Raw genomic sequence first — 17,126 nt, 5'->3', positions numbered from 1 at the left:
CACCCCTATGGGAGGTGGAGCCGCATATTCATCCCTGTAATGAGCGGCACCACGTGACCGCTCATACAGGACAAGCTGCAACGCTGAGAGGAAGCATCGAGGGAGCTGGGTGAGTATTTTAATGGGGCAAACTGTTTGCCTCATTGTTTCACGTGATGACTGCACGGTATCCGGGCTTCCCCACAACAAATGCCTAATAGGTGAGCTGGTTTTTCACTATTTTTCCTTGAGTATTTTAATGCCAGCAGGTGGGCGCACAGGGGGTGGGAGGTGACAAGGATCTTTATTTTAAACACAAAAATAATAAAAAAACATTGATTTTTCATTCCTTCTCTCCAGCGAACGCTGCTGGGGAGAAGAAATGAATGTCGGCTTCAGCATCACACGCTGGGGGGACAGCGCTTACTGTATTGCTGTCTCCTGCACGGCACACGGACAGCATCCGTGTGCGGTACGTGTTTACATGGACCCATTGACTTTAATGGGTCCGTGTGATCTATGCGCTCCCACGAACACTGACATGTCTCCGTGTTTTTCAAACGGACACACGGTCCGTGAAAACATGCTGACATGTGCAGAGACACATTGATTTTAATGTGTCTATGTGAATCAGTGTCTCTGGTACATGAGGAAACTGTCACCACACGTACCGGAGCCACTGACGTGTGAAACAGGCCTGAACAGAGGCCACAACTTACAAAGTCATCAGGGCCCAACTGCGCCTCAAAAAGTTAAAAAAAAAAGTGCACAAGAACATAAAATATGTAAGGTATTAGTTAATATTATGGCCACAATACGTAAGCTGGCAACCCACATCTCAGGTCCCCACATTTACCAGTCCTACTCTAACAGCAAAAACCACAACAGGAGGAAATTATATAGATTTATAGATTGGCATTCGTTGCATAGCCTGTTTACACATGCATGCTGAACATACTGCAATAGTTCATTTAGTGCAAAAAGGCACTGTGTAGAGTCTTGTCTACACAGAATGATGTGCTGCTGAGAACGATGATCTTTTGTGAAGCAGAAAAGATCATTTGAGCTGATGAATGTGTAAGGAGATAGACAAGTGAGAAGGTGTACACAGTTAAAGGGGTTGTCCTGTCTAAATTGATAAATCTGCAGTCACTCTCTGTGACTGCCGACTTATGAGTCTTCCCAGAGCATACAGTGTGCGCTGCAAGGATTCGCTGTTTTTTGAGCTGAGACCGATGGGTGCGCTCACTGGACTGGTACAAGTATCTGGAGTAAAGTCAAGAGACCAGATCTGGGTAAAGGAGTTGAGAGACCAGATCTGGGTAAAAGAGTCGAGAGGCCAGATCAGGGTAAAAGAACAGAGACCAGATCCAGGTAAAGAAACCGAGAAACCACAGCTGGGTAAAAGAATCGATAGACCAGTTCTGAGTAAAGGATACAAGCAACCAGATCAGAGTAAGGCCCAGAGAGAGCCCAGACCTGAGAGTTCTGAGGAGAGAGAGTGATAGAGAGAGAGTGAGTGAGTGAGAGAACTAGGCCGGAACAGGGAGACGTTTGTGTCAGCCGTCACTTCCAGTGTCGATGTACAGTCCAAATTGTAGACCGGACCATGCTTCAGGCAACAAAGGCGGCCAGTGTGATGAGTGTACCAAGTAATGCCCCAATCTGGGACTTTCAAGCTAGTGGGTAGTGTCGTTTATTCCCATTAGTGCCTGTCACCTCCTCATAACTTGTTACATTTTCACCATTTGCTGTATCCCCCGATTTTGTGCCGAAGGCACCCCATTGATTTTGTTTATCAAATAAATAGTTGTTGGCTTATGTACCACTGTCTCCTCATTGCCTGCACTGTTGCATCTGCATACTTGTTAATTAAAGTGCGTTTTGCTTGTTTGTTGGGTAGTAGATAACCGGTTTAGATTGTTATTGCATTGCATTATACTGTAATCTTGCCATTTTGGAATTGTAAATGGAAAGGGTCCACTAACATGGGTTCAACCAGGGGCACTAAACAATGACAGATCATATGCTTGTTTGCTGATTAGCAGCCTGTTTACAGAGGCCATTCATCTATTCTTTGCTACCATTGTTTTCAGTAGGGGGGAGTCCTGTGCAGCACAAAAGATTATATTCACATGATGAACAGGCACTAGGCTCCTTCATCAGATGATTGGCAGATTAGACAGCAAGACTATTGTGACATGAGCATTTCTGGGAACGCTTTTTCATGATAATCTTTCAGTGTAAGGGTACCGTCACACATTGAAATTTCCATCGCTACGACGTTACGATTCGTGACGTTCTAGCGATATCGTTACGATATCGCTGTGTCTGACACGCTACTGCGATCAGACACCCTGCTGAGAATCGTACGTCGTAGCAGATCGTTTGGAACTTTCTTTCGTCGCTTGATCACCCGCTGACATCGCTGGATCGTTGTGATCCAGCGATGTCTTCGCTTGTAACCAGGGTAAACATCGGGTAACTAAGCGCAGGGCCGCGCTTAGTAACCCGATGTTTACCCTGGTTACAAGCGTAAACGTAAAAAAACAAACCGTGCATACTCACCCGTCGGTGTCCTTCAGGTCCCTTGCCGTCTGCTTCCTGCTCTGAGTGCCGGCCGGAAAGTGAGAGCAGAGCGCAGCGGTGCTGCGATCTGCTCTCACTGTACGGCTGCACTCAGAGCAGGAAGCAGACGGCAAGGCACCTGAAGGACACCGACGGGTGAGTATGTACTGTTTGTTTTTTTACGTTTACGCTGGTAACCAGGGTAAACATCGGGTTACTAAGCGCGGCCCTGCGCTTAGTTACCCGATGTTTACCCTGGTTACCCGGGGACTTCGGCATCGCTCCAGCGCCGTGATTGCACCGTGTGACCGCAGTCTACGACGCTGGAGCGATGATTATACGACGCTGCGACGTCACGAATCGTGCCGTCGCAATGATGAAAATTTCAATGTGTGACGGTACCCTAAATGCATCTTAAAGGGAACCTGTCACCAGGTTTCACCAATATCAGGGCCGGCCCGAACGTATAGGCGAACTAGGCCTAGGGCGCCGATCCTAAGGGGGCGCCAGAGAAAAAATAGAAAAAAAATTATAAAAAATCTTTTCAAAAGGCAGAAGGTGTATGGAGCTGAATGTGTATGAGGTGTATGGAGCGGAGCCATGTGTGTATGAGGTGTACCGAGCGGAGCCGTGTGTATGAGGTGTACGGAGTGGATTCGTGTGTGTATAAGGTGTATGGAGCGGAGCTAAATGTGTACGAGGTGTATGGAGCGGAGCCGCGTGTGTACGAGGTGTATGGAGCGGAGCGCGTGTGTACGGAGTGCAGTCGCGTGTGTAGGAGTAGCTATGTGTGGCCATTATACGGTACGAAGTATCATGTGTGGCCATTATACAGTATGGAGCATCATGTGTGGCCATTATACAGTATGGAGCATCATGTGTGGCCATTATACAGTATGGAGCATCATGTGTGGCCATTATACAGTATGGAGCACTGTGTGGCCATATTTTTTTGTTTATAATTATTCTTTATGAAACAGTGTGATCAGCAGTGCTAAATGGGTGTGGTTGGGACGTGTATATAGGTTTGGCTAGTTATGAATGGGTGTGGTCAGAGGCGTGGCCTAAAATTTGCCGCAGCACGCCTTGCGCGCCGCAAACTTTATCCCTCTTTCCCATCTTCAAAAGTTGGGAGGTATGTTGAAAGTAGTAGGGGCGCAACAAAATAGTTTCGCCTAGGGCGCCGCAATCTCTCGGGCTGGCCCTGACTGATATGAGATATGGCCACCACCTTTCAGGCCTAATATACAGCATTCTATAATACTGTATATCTGCCCCCAACCAAACCTGAAAGACAATAGAAAATGTTTTTTATTATTTATTATACTCACCTGCGGGGTGGTCCGGTAAGAGCAGTGTCGAAGGTCTTGGTCCGGTGCCTCCCTTCTTCTTGTGATGCCGTCCTCCTCCTTTCTTCACGTGGATGACACATCCCTACGTCATCCACACAGGGTCCCCGGCATTGCTCTACTGCACAGGTGTACTTCTCTGCCCTGACTAGAGCAAAGTAAAGTACTGCAGGAGCCGGGAAAGGTGAAAGAGCCCCGGGACATGCGCACTTTGTCTGTAATATATGCTAAATAAGCATTGGTGAAACATTTCATACTCATTGGATGGTCTGTTCTAACCACATTTGCCAACTGATTGTAGCGTAGCGCAGGATAAGGCTACTTTCACACTAGCGTCGTACGACGCACGTCGTAATGCGACGTTGCGACGTACCGACGCATACTGTGCAAGTGCCGCACAACGGGGGCAGCGGATGCAGTTTTTCAACGCATCCGCTGCCCCATTGTGAGGTGGGGGGAGGCGGGGGCGGAGTTCCGGCCGCGCATGCGCGGTCCGAAATGCTGGACACGACGCACCAAAAAACGTTACATGCAACGTTTTTTGGTGGCGACGGACCGACGCAACCGTCGCACGACAGTTGTGACGTGTGGCAATCCATCGCGATCCGTCGCTAATACAAGTCTATGGAGAAAAAACGCATCCTGCAAGCACTTTTGCAGGATGCGTTTTTTCTACAAATCGACGCATAGCGACGTGCAGTGTGAAAGTAGCCTAAGAGGTATATATGACGTAGTCTGTTATTACTAGCTTACAAAGGTTTTACTCAACGGCTTGTTTTACTGTTAGGTCTACATGGATTTTCTCCTCCAAGAATTTTATATTCGCTGACATACAAAATAGATCTCAAGAAGGAAGGAAAAACTGACTTTCTACAAGGAGAATTAGTACTCCATACTAGATGGTGGCCCGATTCTAACGCGGTTATAGGATGTTTCGCCCCCAGCAGTTCGACCCCAGCAGTTCGACCCCAGCAGTTCACCCCTGCGTACATTTCGCCCCTGCACATTTTACCCCCAGCAGTTTGCCCCGGGTACATTTCGCCCCCGGGTACATTTTGCCCCCACACATTTTGTCCCCAGCATTTGGCCACCAGGATGTTTCAATCCTGCACATTTCACCCCGCACGTTTCGCCCCCAGCACTTTGCCCATTTCACCCCGGCAGTTCGCCCCCGGATGTTTCGCACAAGGCAATTCACCCCTGGCAGTTTGCCCCCGGATGTTTGTACCCTTGTGGCTCATGAATTCCCATCAGTCATCAATGTTTCACCCCCAGCAGTTTGCCTCAGATGTTTGTACCCTTGTGGTTCATGAATTCCCGTCCGTCAATGTTTTGCCCCCCAGCAGTTTGCACCCGGATGTTTGTACACTTGTGGTTCATGAATTCCCATCCATCATCAATGTTTCGCCCCCAGCAGTTCACTCCTGGGTAAATTTCGCCCCCGCACATATCGTCCCCCGCATTTAGCCCCCAGGATGTTTCGCCCTTGCACATTTCACGCCCGCACATTTCGCTCCCAGCAGTTTGCACATTTCACCCCCGGCAGTTCGCCCCCAGAAGTTTCGCACCCGGCAGTTCGCCCCTGGATGTTTGTACCCTTGTGGTTCATGAATTCCCATCCGTCATCAATGTTTCGCCCCCAGCAGTTCACCCCCAGCAGTTTGCCCATTTCACCCCCGACAGCTCACCCCCAGGTGTTTCGCACCCGGCAGTTTGCCCCCAGCAGTTCGCCCCCGGATGTTTCTACCCTTGTGGTTCATGAATTCCTATCCGTCATCAATGTTTCGCCCCCAGCAGTTTGCCCCTGGCAGTTCGCAGCCAGCAGTCCTCCCCCGGCAGTTTATACATCTTAGACCCGTTCAGTTCAGTTCGGGCAGTTCTGTCCCAAACACACAAGAAAATCCGGGTTCGGATTCAGCACCACCAAACTATCATCTCCATTAAACTCAGTGGGTATGGAGACTCAGAGGAGTGGAGGATCTGTCCACCACATCCTCATCACTGACCAGATAGTAAAATGAAAATATATATATTGCTACTTACCCCTTTGCTCAGGTACCGGCAGTCCTCTTCAGTCCTCTTCCATGCACTTCCACATTGTGTGAATATGTCATAGTACCCAAGGGAATCCCTTTCAGGATTCCTAGCTAGGGATTCCCTTGGTCAAGAAGACTCCCCGGCTGCAGCAGGGCGCGGGAGCGCCGCTAACCAGGACACACTTCACAGGTCCCACACATGGCAACAAACCACCGTGGGCTTTACAGTACATTACCTCACCACCAACTAGTACTACCCATGTTTCTAAAAAACTAAGGATTTGCTTCATTTAGGCATTCTCATCTACATACCAAGCGATGGTATGATTAAGACTGGGTAGAGTCAAAACGTCATATTCTGTTACTAGATTTGATCGCTTTTCCTTATGTTTGTAGAAATTGCTCCCATGTGTTACTTATATTGAGTTATGTTGAATAAACTCACATTATTTTGCATAATTAACTAGAGTGTGCGGTGTCTCTCAAATAATAACAGAAGACTCTCCACACAGGTTGGGACCTTAGCAAAGGGGAGAGAAGTGATTTTTATTTTCTGATAAGCAAACTCTGAACATTGCCTGTTTAGGGTTGGTGTGGTTGAACCCGAGCAGGCAATGTTCGATACGAACCCTGAGCTTTCCAGATCGAGTTTGCTCATCACTCGATACAGTATGATATGTAATGAATGACAAAAAGAAGCCATTAATTGTAACACCACCAGTACATGACAGTAAAATGATGGTCACTTCAGGGGTGCCAAACTCATATTCACCAAGGGCCACACCAATTTAATGGTTGTCCCCAAAGGGTCATTTGTTACTGAAAGACCAGATGCACACAACAGAGTCCCGTCCAGAACATGCATTTCTCTGCACAGAGCAGTGCATGCCCCTGTATAAGGCATGGCACGGTGGATCAGCTCTTTGCCAGGCACTGTCACATCTTCCCTGGATCTCACTGAAATCATGGGGAGCTATGGCTACAGCTTCCATTCACTTGTCATTGTCATTGACAAGTTGCTGACAAACAGCTGGTTCAATGCAGAATACAACTGGACCCTATTCGTGGCCTAATCTGAGGAATGGGCATCAATAGAAAAAGGGATCCTGAAGTGAGAATACCACTTATCTGCTGCTCCATTCTATGGTACACTGGCAGAGTGTTCTGTGAGGGCTAATCCCAAAAGCCCCATCTGAAGACCTGATAAAGAGGTTCTGTTGAAGCTGGTTAACTACCACCTTAGTTCAGCAAAGCCAATATCTCAGTTCTGCAGAGATGGTTGGTGGGATTAACCCTGTAGTCAGTCAACAATCCCCCTGCTTCCATACATAGCCTGCATTAAAGGGGTATTCTCATGCCAAACAGCAAAATAATGCAGCATGCTTTCAGCAATCATGTTGCGGTAAGCATGCTGCCGATCTTCCCCTCCTAGTACTTACCTAGAGGTCTTCTGCTCATCTTTGCCTGATCTTCTCCTGGCTGTGTAGGCTGGGGATCGCCATGCTGGATCTGCAGGCCACCACGAGTCCTCTCCTTCTTCCCAGCGTCCTCTTCTTCTGCCTGATCTCATCGTGGCACTGCGCATGCGCAGCAGTGCCTTGATGATAGGAGAGGCATCCTGCCCTCTGGATTGACTGATGAATGGGGCAGGAGTGACGTCATGTCAGTGAGCGGCCTGGAGACATTCAGCCTCACTGCCACGGCATTCATCATGCTTCATGGATCAGTGATCCAGGCAAGATGAAAAGACAGCCAGAAGCAGGAGAAGACATCACAGGGAACCGCTAGACTGCAGTCCGTGACCCAAAGAGCTGCAGCTGCGACAGGTAAGTATGTCAGGTTTTTTTTGTTCTAGGGTGATAATACTCCTTTAAGGCCAGCTAGAAGAGAACTGAGTTAGCTGCTGAAAAGGCAGCCACAGGAATCATCAGCAATTGAGGTCCTGTATATTATACCCCCAGGTATATTCAACCCTAGATGTTTTGTTCCCTGCATGTTGACCCCAGAAGTTGAGGGTGAAACATCTGGGGTCAAAAGGTTAGGGGCAAAAAATCAGATGGAGACACGTCCAGGAACCAAATGCTGTAGGAGAAACATTTGGGGGCGAACTGCTGGGGGCAAACTGCTGGGGGCGAAACATTGATGGACGGGAATTCATGAACCACAAGGGTACAAACATCCGGGGTGAACTGCCGGGGTGAAAATGTGCAGGGGTGAAATGTGCAGGGAACTGCCAGGGGTGAAATGGGTGAACTGCTGGGGGTGAAATGTGCTTGGGCATAATATACCCAGGGGAGAACTGCTGGGGGCAAACTGCTGGGGGTGAAATGTGCGGGGGAAAAATGTACCCAGGGGCGAACTGCTGGGGGCGAAATGTGCGGGCGCGAAATGTACCCAGGGGCGAAATGTACCCAGGGGCGAACTGCTAGGGGCGAACTGCTGGGGGCGAAACATCCAAATCCCCACTCATACGATCGTATCATCGGTTCGTGTGCACCACGGACCTTACATGGAGAGCACTCAGACTCAATATCCATTGGGTGAAGTTGGGAGGAAGAGTCAGGTCAGGCTGGGGGATGATCATGGCTGCCCTTCCAATTCACTATTAGTGCTGACATCTCTTCCTGAAGTAGCATTTTTTGGCACAGCACATGAAGGAGCACACCACTCAGAAGATGCACCAAATTCAACAAGTGGCGTGCACCTCTTAATGAATTCAAAGCATCATACTTCTGTAAGACTGGCATAGAGTGTACATGCACTAAGCAACTCTTAAAGGATTGGCTTCAATGGGTTTATTAGGAAAAACACATGGTCCATTTTTTCCTTTGTTTACAGATGCAGGTGCAAAATTAGAATATCAAAAAGTGAATTTATTTCAGTCCTTCAATACAAAAAGTGAATCTCGTTTATAATATAGAATCATTACAAACAGTGATCTTTTTCAAGTGTTTATTTCTGTATGTTGATTATGAAGACCCAAAATGCATTACCTCAGTAAATTAGAATAATTAACAGAAAACACCAGCAAAGGCTTCCTAAGCATGTATCATGTAGCCTGTTTTAGCTCCACAATCATGGGGAAGACTGCTGACTTGACAGGTATCTATTATTGCTAAAGGAGCTGGCTGCTCACAGAGTGCTGTATCCAAGCAAATTAATGGAAAGTTGAGAGGAAGGAGTGTGGCAGAAAAATGTGCACAAGCAAGCGGGATAACCGCAGCCTTGAAAGGATTGTTAAGAAAAGGCCATTCAAAAATTTGAGGGACATTCACAAGGAGTGGACTGCTGCTGGAGTCATTGCTTCAAGAGCCACCACACACAGACGTATCCAGGACATTGGCTACAAGTGTCACATTCCTTGTGTCAAGCCACTCATGACCAATAGACAACGCCAGAAGAGTCTTACCTGGGCCATGGAGAAAAAGAACGGGACTGTTGCTGGTGCTCCAAGGTGTTCTCAGATGAAAGTCAATTTTGCATTTCATTTGGAAATCAAGGTTCCAGATTCTGGAGGAAGACTGGAGAGGCCACAATCCAAGTTGCTTGAGGTCTAGCATGAAGTTTCCACAATCAGTGATTGTTTGGGGAGCAATGTCATCTGCTGGTGTACTGTGGGTCTACTATGTTTTATCTAAGTCAGTGCAGCAGTCTACCAGGAAATTTTAGAAAATGTCATGCTTCCCTCTGCCGACAAGCTTTTTTGGAGATGAAAATTTCATTCTCCAGCAGGACTTGGCACCTGTCCACACTGCCAAAAGTACCAATACCTGGTTTACAAACAGCAGTATCATTGTGCTTGATTGGCAGCAAACTCGCCTGACCTTAACCTCAGAGAATCTATGAGGTATTGTCAAGAGGAAGATGAGAAACACCAGACCCAACAATGAAGGGGGCAACGGTGTGGTCCGGTCCTGGTGCCAGTTTCTGGGTAAGAATTCGGGGAGGGGAATGATTATATGATGTTGTGAGTATATGAGCCAGTGTACAGGGCTCACCATACTTCCCTATACTTCCCTATACTGTTTCATATGTCCCCCGGTTCAATGCCTGTGTTAAGGCCCCGTCTCACTTAGCGACGCTAAAGCGATCCCGACAACGATACGACCTGTCAGGGATCGTTGCTGCGTCGCTATGTGGTCGCTGGTGAGATGTCAAACAGTGAGATCTTCCAACGATCGCTGCTGCGATCTCACTGTTTGACATCTCACCAGCGACCTGTACAACGATGTCACATGGGAGCTATTATGACGATTCAGTGTCTGAGTCGTCAACGAGGTCCTTGGTAAGGTGTCAAACACAGCGATGTGTGCTACCCAGCGGGACCTCAACTACAAGGTCCAGGCCATTCCGACACGACCAGCGATCTCACAGCAGGGGCCTGGTCGCTGCTACGTGTCAAACATAGCGAGATCGCTACTGAGGTCGCTGTTGCGTCACAAAACTTGTGACTCAGCAGCGATCTCGCTAGCGATCTCGCTTAGTGAGACGGGGGCTTTAGACTCCGCACTATGCATCTGACTTTTTTGTATATGGCATCAGCCTGAGTGCTGCACCGTTTTTTGGTCTGTGCTACAATCCTCCACCTGGAACTATCTTCTATTTTTAGTAAAGTCTATTGTTATATGTTTGTTGGTATTTTTGTAATTTAATAAAAATATTATGCAATTATCTTTGGACATGAACTCCATTTTTTCTGCTTTACCAACAATGCAGATGATCTGAAGGCTGCTATCAAAGCAATCTGGGCTTCCATAACACCTCAGCAGTGCCACAGGCTGATCGCCTCCATGCCACACCGCATTGATGCAAAAGGATCCCTGACCAAGTATTGAATGCATTTATTGAACATACATTTCAGTAGGCCGACATTTCAGATTTTAAAATCATTTTTCAAGCTGAGGTTATAAAGTATTCTAATTTACTGAGATAATGACTTTTGGGTTCTCATTGCTGTAAGCCATAATCATCAACATTAACAGAAATAAACACTTGAAATAGATTATTCTGTTTGTAATGACTAATATATAAAATACGAGTTTCACTTTTTGCATTGAAGAATTGAAATAAATTAACTTTTTGATGATATTCTAATTTTGTGAGAAGCACCTGTATGTTATTATTATTATTATCGTTAATAATTTGTTTTTAAGGCACCAATAATTCCATGCTGCAGTACATGTGAAACGATTTCCATGCATACAACATGCATGAAATTGAACAAACAAACAGGCTCATACAGAAGGATAGAGGACCCTGCCCTCACTGGTTTACAGTCTAGAAGAAAATGGGGAAGGACACAGTAGGTCTTTAAATAATTAATATTTTAGCAACATTACAAAAATAGCAATAGACAGATACATAGAAAAATAGATGAAAAATAAGCACAATACCCAACAAAAAAAAAAAAACTGAAAAAAGTAAAAATAAGTTAATATAATTTACAATTGCGTATTTATAATTAATTAGCATTTCCATACACATGTGAATGACCTCTGTGGTTGTTTCTACTAATAAAAACCGTGGTTTTCATATTAAAAATCACTAGGGATGAGCAAATACATTTGGCAGTATACCTTATTCATACTATTGCTCTCTGGGATCATATGTTGTCCTTATTGTGCCTGTTTTTATGAATGTTTCCATTCATGACCTTGGGATTTTTCGTTTTTCCGTTTTCGTTTTTCGCTCCCCTCCTTCACAGAGCCATAACTTTTTTATTTTTCCGTCAATTTGGCCATGTGAGGGCTTATTTTTTGCGGGACGAGTTGTACTTTTGAACGACATCATTGGTTTTACCATGTCGTGTACTAGAAAACGGGAAAAAAATTCCAAGTGCAGTGAAATTGCAAAAAAAGTGCAATCCCACACTTGTTTTTTGCTTGCCTATTTTGCTAGGTTCACTAAATGCTAAAACTGACCTGCCATTATGATTCTCCAGGTCAGTACGAGTTAATAGACACCTCACATGTCTAGGTTATGTTTTACCTAAGTGGTGAAAAACAATTCCAAACTTTGCAAAAAAAACCAAAAAACAAAATTGCGCCATTTTCCGATACTCGTAGCGTCTCCATTTTTCGTGATCTGGGGTCAGGTGAGGGCTTATTTTTTGCGTGCCGAGCTGGCGTTTTTAATTATAGCATTTTGGTGCAGATACGTTCTTTTGATCGCCTGTTATTACATTTTAATGCAATGTCGCGGCGACCAAAAAAACGTATTTCTGGCGTTTCGATTTTTTTTCTCATTACGCCATTTAGCGATCAGGTTAATTCTTTTTTTTTATTGATAGATCGGGCGATTCTGAACGCGGCGATAACAAATATGTGTAGGTTTGATTTTTTTTTTTATTGATTTATTTTGATTGGGTCGAAAGGGGGGTGATTTAAACTTTTATGTTTTTTTTATTTTTTTCACATTTTTAAAAACTTTTTTTTTTCACTTTTGCCATGCTTCTATAGCCTCCATGGGAGGCTAGAAGCAGGCACAGCCCGATCGGCTCTGCTACATAACAGCGATCATCAGATCGCTGTTATGTAGGAGAATTGCAGGTGTGCTGTGAGCGCCGACCACATGGTGGCGCTCACAGCCACCGGCGATCAGTAACCATAGAGGTCTCAAGGACCTCTATGGTTACCATTCAGAAGCATCGCCGACCCCCGATCATGTGACGGGGGTCGGCGATGACGTCATATCCGGCCGCCCGGCCGGATGCGGTAGTTAAATGCCGCTGTCTGCGATTGACAGCGGCATTTAACTAGTTAATAGGCGCGGGCAGATCGCGATTCTGCCCGCGCCTATTGCGGGCACATGTCAGCTGTTCAAAACAGCTGACATGTCCCGGCTTTGATGCGGGCTCACCGCGGAGCCCTGCATCAAAGCAGGGGAGCTGACCTCGGACGGTATAGTACGTCCGAGGTCAGTAAGGGGTTAAAGACAAAGTTTTATATTTTTCTACACTGGAGTACCTTTTTTTCTTCATTCTTTGGAACTTGCAAGCCTAAGTCCAGGCAACTCCGTGCATGGAACTCATTCTTGGAAAGAGCCTGCAAATGGTGAGCTGACTTCTCCCATTCCCCATTCCCCCTTTTTTACATATATTTCTTGACCCACGGTACAAGGAGAAATTTGCTTCTCCAATGTCGGAGGCGGACGTGCCATTCTCAGTGCATGCATGCCAGCGGGACATAGTGCAAGATTTCCTCAAAAGCTTACCCTCAGACAGCGCTGGTGGCAGAGGAACCGGCTCTTTTCGACCACAAGGATTACAGGGGTGGGCCCATAAGGGGGGGAAATGTCCACCAACTAGGCCATTTTCATGAGACCGTCCCATCATCAAGGGTTTTCTGTGGGTGTAACTATAATGTGAAGGGAGAACATGACCAAGATGGTGAAGGACTACTAAAGTGACCATACCAGCATCCTTCCTGATTCTTCAGTGCCCTTTAACTATTGGTGTCCAAGCTGCACATTTGGCCAAACCTCTCCTTGTACGCCTGGAGGTGCTGCCATGCCCTGCCGCGAGTGTGTTGTCTGTGCGAGTTTTTAGTTTGGCACGTGCAATCATAACAGATAGGCGCACACGCCTGACAACGGAAAATGCAGACAGGCTGACTCTTCTAAAATTGAACAAGGGCTGGATTTCCTCTGACTTTGTAAGCCCTACGGATGACAGCAACGTTATGGAAATGCAGGCCAAATTTTTTTGGGGGAAGTTGTCTTAACGTCCATCTTTTATCATCCAAACCATTTTGTTCAGGAAATCAACTCCTCCTCATCCTTCTGCATCAAGTACTTAGTGTTAATCTATGTATACCACACATGGGCAGTTTTGTAGTTTTAGAACATTTTTATACTATTTGAACAATAATCCTTTAATCTTAGTTTCACCCATTGTTTTGATGGAACAAAAAATAAAACTGAATTATCTGGATGTTACTTTGCAGAGGGACTTTTTCAGCAGTTCCATAATTATTTCTACATATAATAAATCCACGAATAGTAACTTATTATTACAAGCACAGTCCGGTCGCCCTTCCCATATTATCAGGAATATCCCAGTAGGGGAACTCACAAGCAGAAATTGTAATAGATCTGAGCCTAAGGTTTTCCAAATAGTATCAAGAAAAGTCCTAGACAGACTAAGACAGAGGCTATATAAATAACATTATAAACCGTGCCAATGGAATAGTTGCTGAAATAAACAAGCCAAGCAGGTGGGTCCAACTGATACAGATTGGCATGGCAAGTGCAGGTGGTTCTGGCTGATATACAGACTGGTGCAGTAGGTGCAGGTGGGTCCAGCTGATATACAGATTAGCACAAAAGGTGCAGGTGGGCACAGCTGATATACAGAGTAGCACAGCAGATGCAGGCTGATCCAGCTCATAGACAGAGTGGCACGGTAGGTACAGGTGGTTTGGGCTGAAATACAGACTGACAAGGCAGGTACTAGTAAGAACAGACTGAAACAAGGCATGAACCAGCAGGTAGGGCTAGGGAATGGCTGACACTAACAAAACTAGCAGGTTCTAACAGACAGGGACCCAAGAACTAGCAAGTGTGTTGGGAACAGACCAACAATGTTGCACAGGCACCTCCATGCAGGTGGAGGTGCCTTAAATGTCTCTCATCCATTGGCTGGGGACACTTAGGATGGCATGCAAGCCCTTTAAAGAGGGGGAGTGCATGCGCCCTAAGCACCGACCCCAGGCAGCAGCCAGAGATGAAGGAGGAAGTGCAGGTTGGGGGCCACGGCGGTGTGTGAGTCGGCATCCCTACCGAGGGAAAGGAGAAGTGTGCACATATAGCTTCGAACAGTTGTGGATAAGCGCTCAGCACTGTAAGCACCTTTGAAACCATCAGGTATATTTTGGAGAGGCAGTCTCAGTACAAACATTTTCTCAAGATCAAGGATTCCTCAAATTAACTCTTGATGAGGCATACCTGTTCATTGAAAACCATTCCAGGTGATGACCTCATGAAGCGGTTTGATAGAATATGAAGGGTGTGGAAAGCATTCATCAGATTAAGGTATAATAAATATTCTGATATGTTTGACATGTTTCTTTACTACTTGTTTCCACATACTGTAAGTTCCCTTGTGGTTTTGCTGCCTTCAGTCAATCTACAATGTGCACATTCCAATCAGGACAAACTTTTGTCTAGGACTGTATTTATCCTTATACAGTATATATTGAGAAAACTACAAGAGCACTTCAATCCTAGAACCCTCTAAAAAGGTAAATCACCCATACATTTTAGATAGATAAGTGTCAATTGATGACACTTAAGGTACCGTCACATTAAGCGACGCTGCAGCGATAGACAACGATGCCGATCGCTGCAGCGTCGCCGTTTCATCGTTGTGTGGTCGCTGGAGAGCTGTCACACAGACAGCTCTCCAGCGACCAACGATGCCGGTCCCCGGGTAACCAGGGTAAACATCGGGTTACTAAGCGCAGGGCCGCGCTTAGTAACCCGATGTTTACCCTGGTTACCAGTGTAAATGTAAAAAAAACCAAACACTACATACTTACATTCCGGTGTCTGTCCCCCGGCGCTGTGCTTTCCTGCATTGACTGTGAGCGCCGGCCGGAAAGCACAGCGGTGACGTCACCGCTGTAATCTGCTTTACGGCTGGCCGGTGCTGACAGTGCAGGAAAGCACAGTGCCGGGGGACAGACACCGGAATGTAAGTATGTAGTGTTTGGGTTTTTTTACATTTACACTGGTAACCAGGGTAAACATCGGGTTACTAAGCGCGGCCCTGCGCTTAGTAACCCGATGTTTACCCTGGTTACCAGTGAAGACATCGCTGAATCGGCGTCACACACGCCGATTCAGCGATGTCTGCGGGAGTCCAGCGACGAAATAAAGTTCTGGACTTTCTGCTCCGACCAACGATGGCACAGCAGGATCCTGATCGCTGCTGCGTGTCAAACTCAACAATATCGCTAGCCAGGACGCTGCAACGTCACAGATCGCTAGCGATATCGTTCAGTGTGAAGGTACCTTAAAGCTATCAGACTACCAATTAAAAAAGTGAATCTTCGGGTTGGTACCATCTGCCTTTCGGGATGAGTCTGGTGACCCTGTACACATAAGTCTCTGTTCTCATCTGTGTTTTGAGTACATATGAAATTCATGGTGTGACTTATTTTCCATTTACAAAAGGGATGCAAAACAAATACCAGACAGATCCTATTATAGACCCTTTTGCTTAAATTGCATCAGATTTTCACAGAAATTTAGTTTCTGTTTCTAAAATGAATTGAAACAGATAAAAATGCAGGTATGAACGGAGTCTTAAATGGGAGTCTGAAACGATCAAAATAATCAGGCTTGGCAAGTGTTTACAAGACAAGCAATTAAGGCATAGAATAACTGTCAACCAAACCTCGTTATTAGTAGAATAATAGAATAAAATAGAATTGCATAGTAGACAGCAGTCTTCTTTTCAGTGGATGACATGGGACACAAGCATGTGCCTCATGTATTCTACCACAATGAAGAACTAATCTTCAGGGCTAAAACATACCAATTTAATTTTTTGGAGGGGCCTCCCAACTCTTCCCTAACAGATGTTGGGTTGTTAAGAGTCAGGCAGTCTTAAATTATAACATAAGCCACCACCACAGGATTCTGGAAGCTTCTTTCTTGCCAATGAAAGTACTTGACCGCATGTCTGTTCATATGTATGATGGGGTTCGTACAGATACCTGCTCACTTCCCCTATAGTTATCTGAGGTGTAACTTTTTATTTTTTTCATATGGCCACAATAGACTAGACTGTAGCATTTGTAATATGGCCTCAAAACCCAGTTATGTCTGGGGTCCAATGATGTGAAATTTGGGCCCTAGCCAAAATTCAGTCATATTATGACTTTGTGAACCTGAGTTATAAGGTTTGTATTAAGCTTTAAAGTGATCATCTATCCAATGTGACTTCCTCCAATCAAGCCCTGTCTCATGGAGCTATAGTTCATTGCCTATGGAAGTGCCAGAGATAGCCCAGCAATGTTGTCTGCACTCTCTATTCTCAGGCTCTTACCACCAGAGGTCAGGACATCATCATCATCACCCATCATATAAAAAGGCTATCATTTTAATATTTAGTATAAATGCTAACATGATCCTGTAAGTTGGACTCTTGACTAATGATTTTTATTTGGACTCCCATGACAGCATCACGAGA

This window comes from Ranitomeya variabilis, chromosome 4, assembly GCF_051348905.1.
Source record: "Ranitomeya variabilis isolate aRanVar5 chromosome 4, aRanVar5.hap1, whole genome shotgun sequence".
In the NCBI taxonomy this organism is placed as follows: domain Eukaryota; kingdom Metazoa; phylum Chordata; class Amphibia; order Anura; family Dendrobatidae; genus Ranitomeya; species Ranitomeya variabilis.
This window is presented reverse-complemented; position numbering follows the sequence as displayed.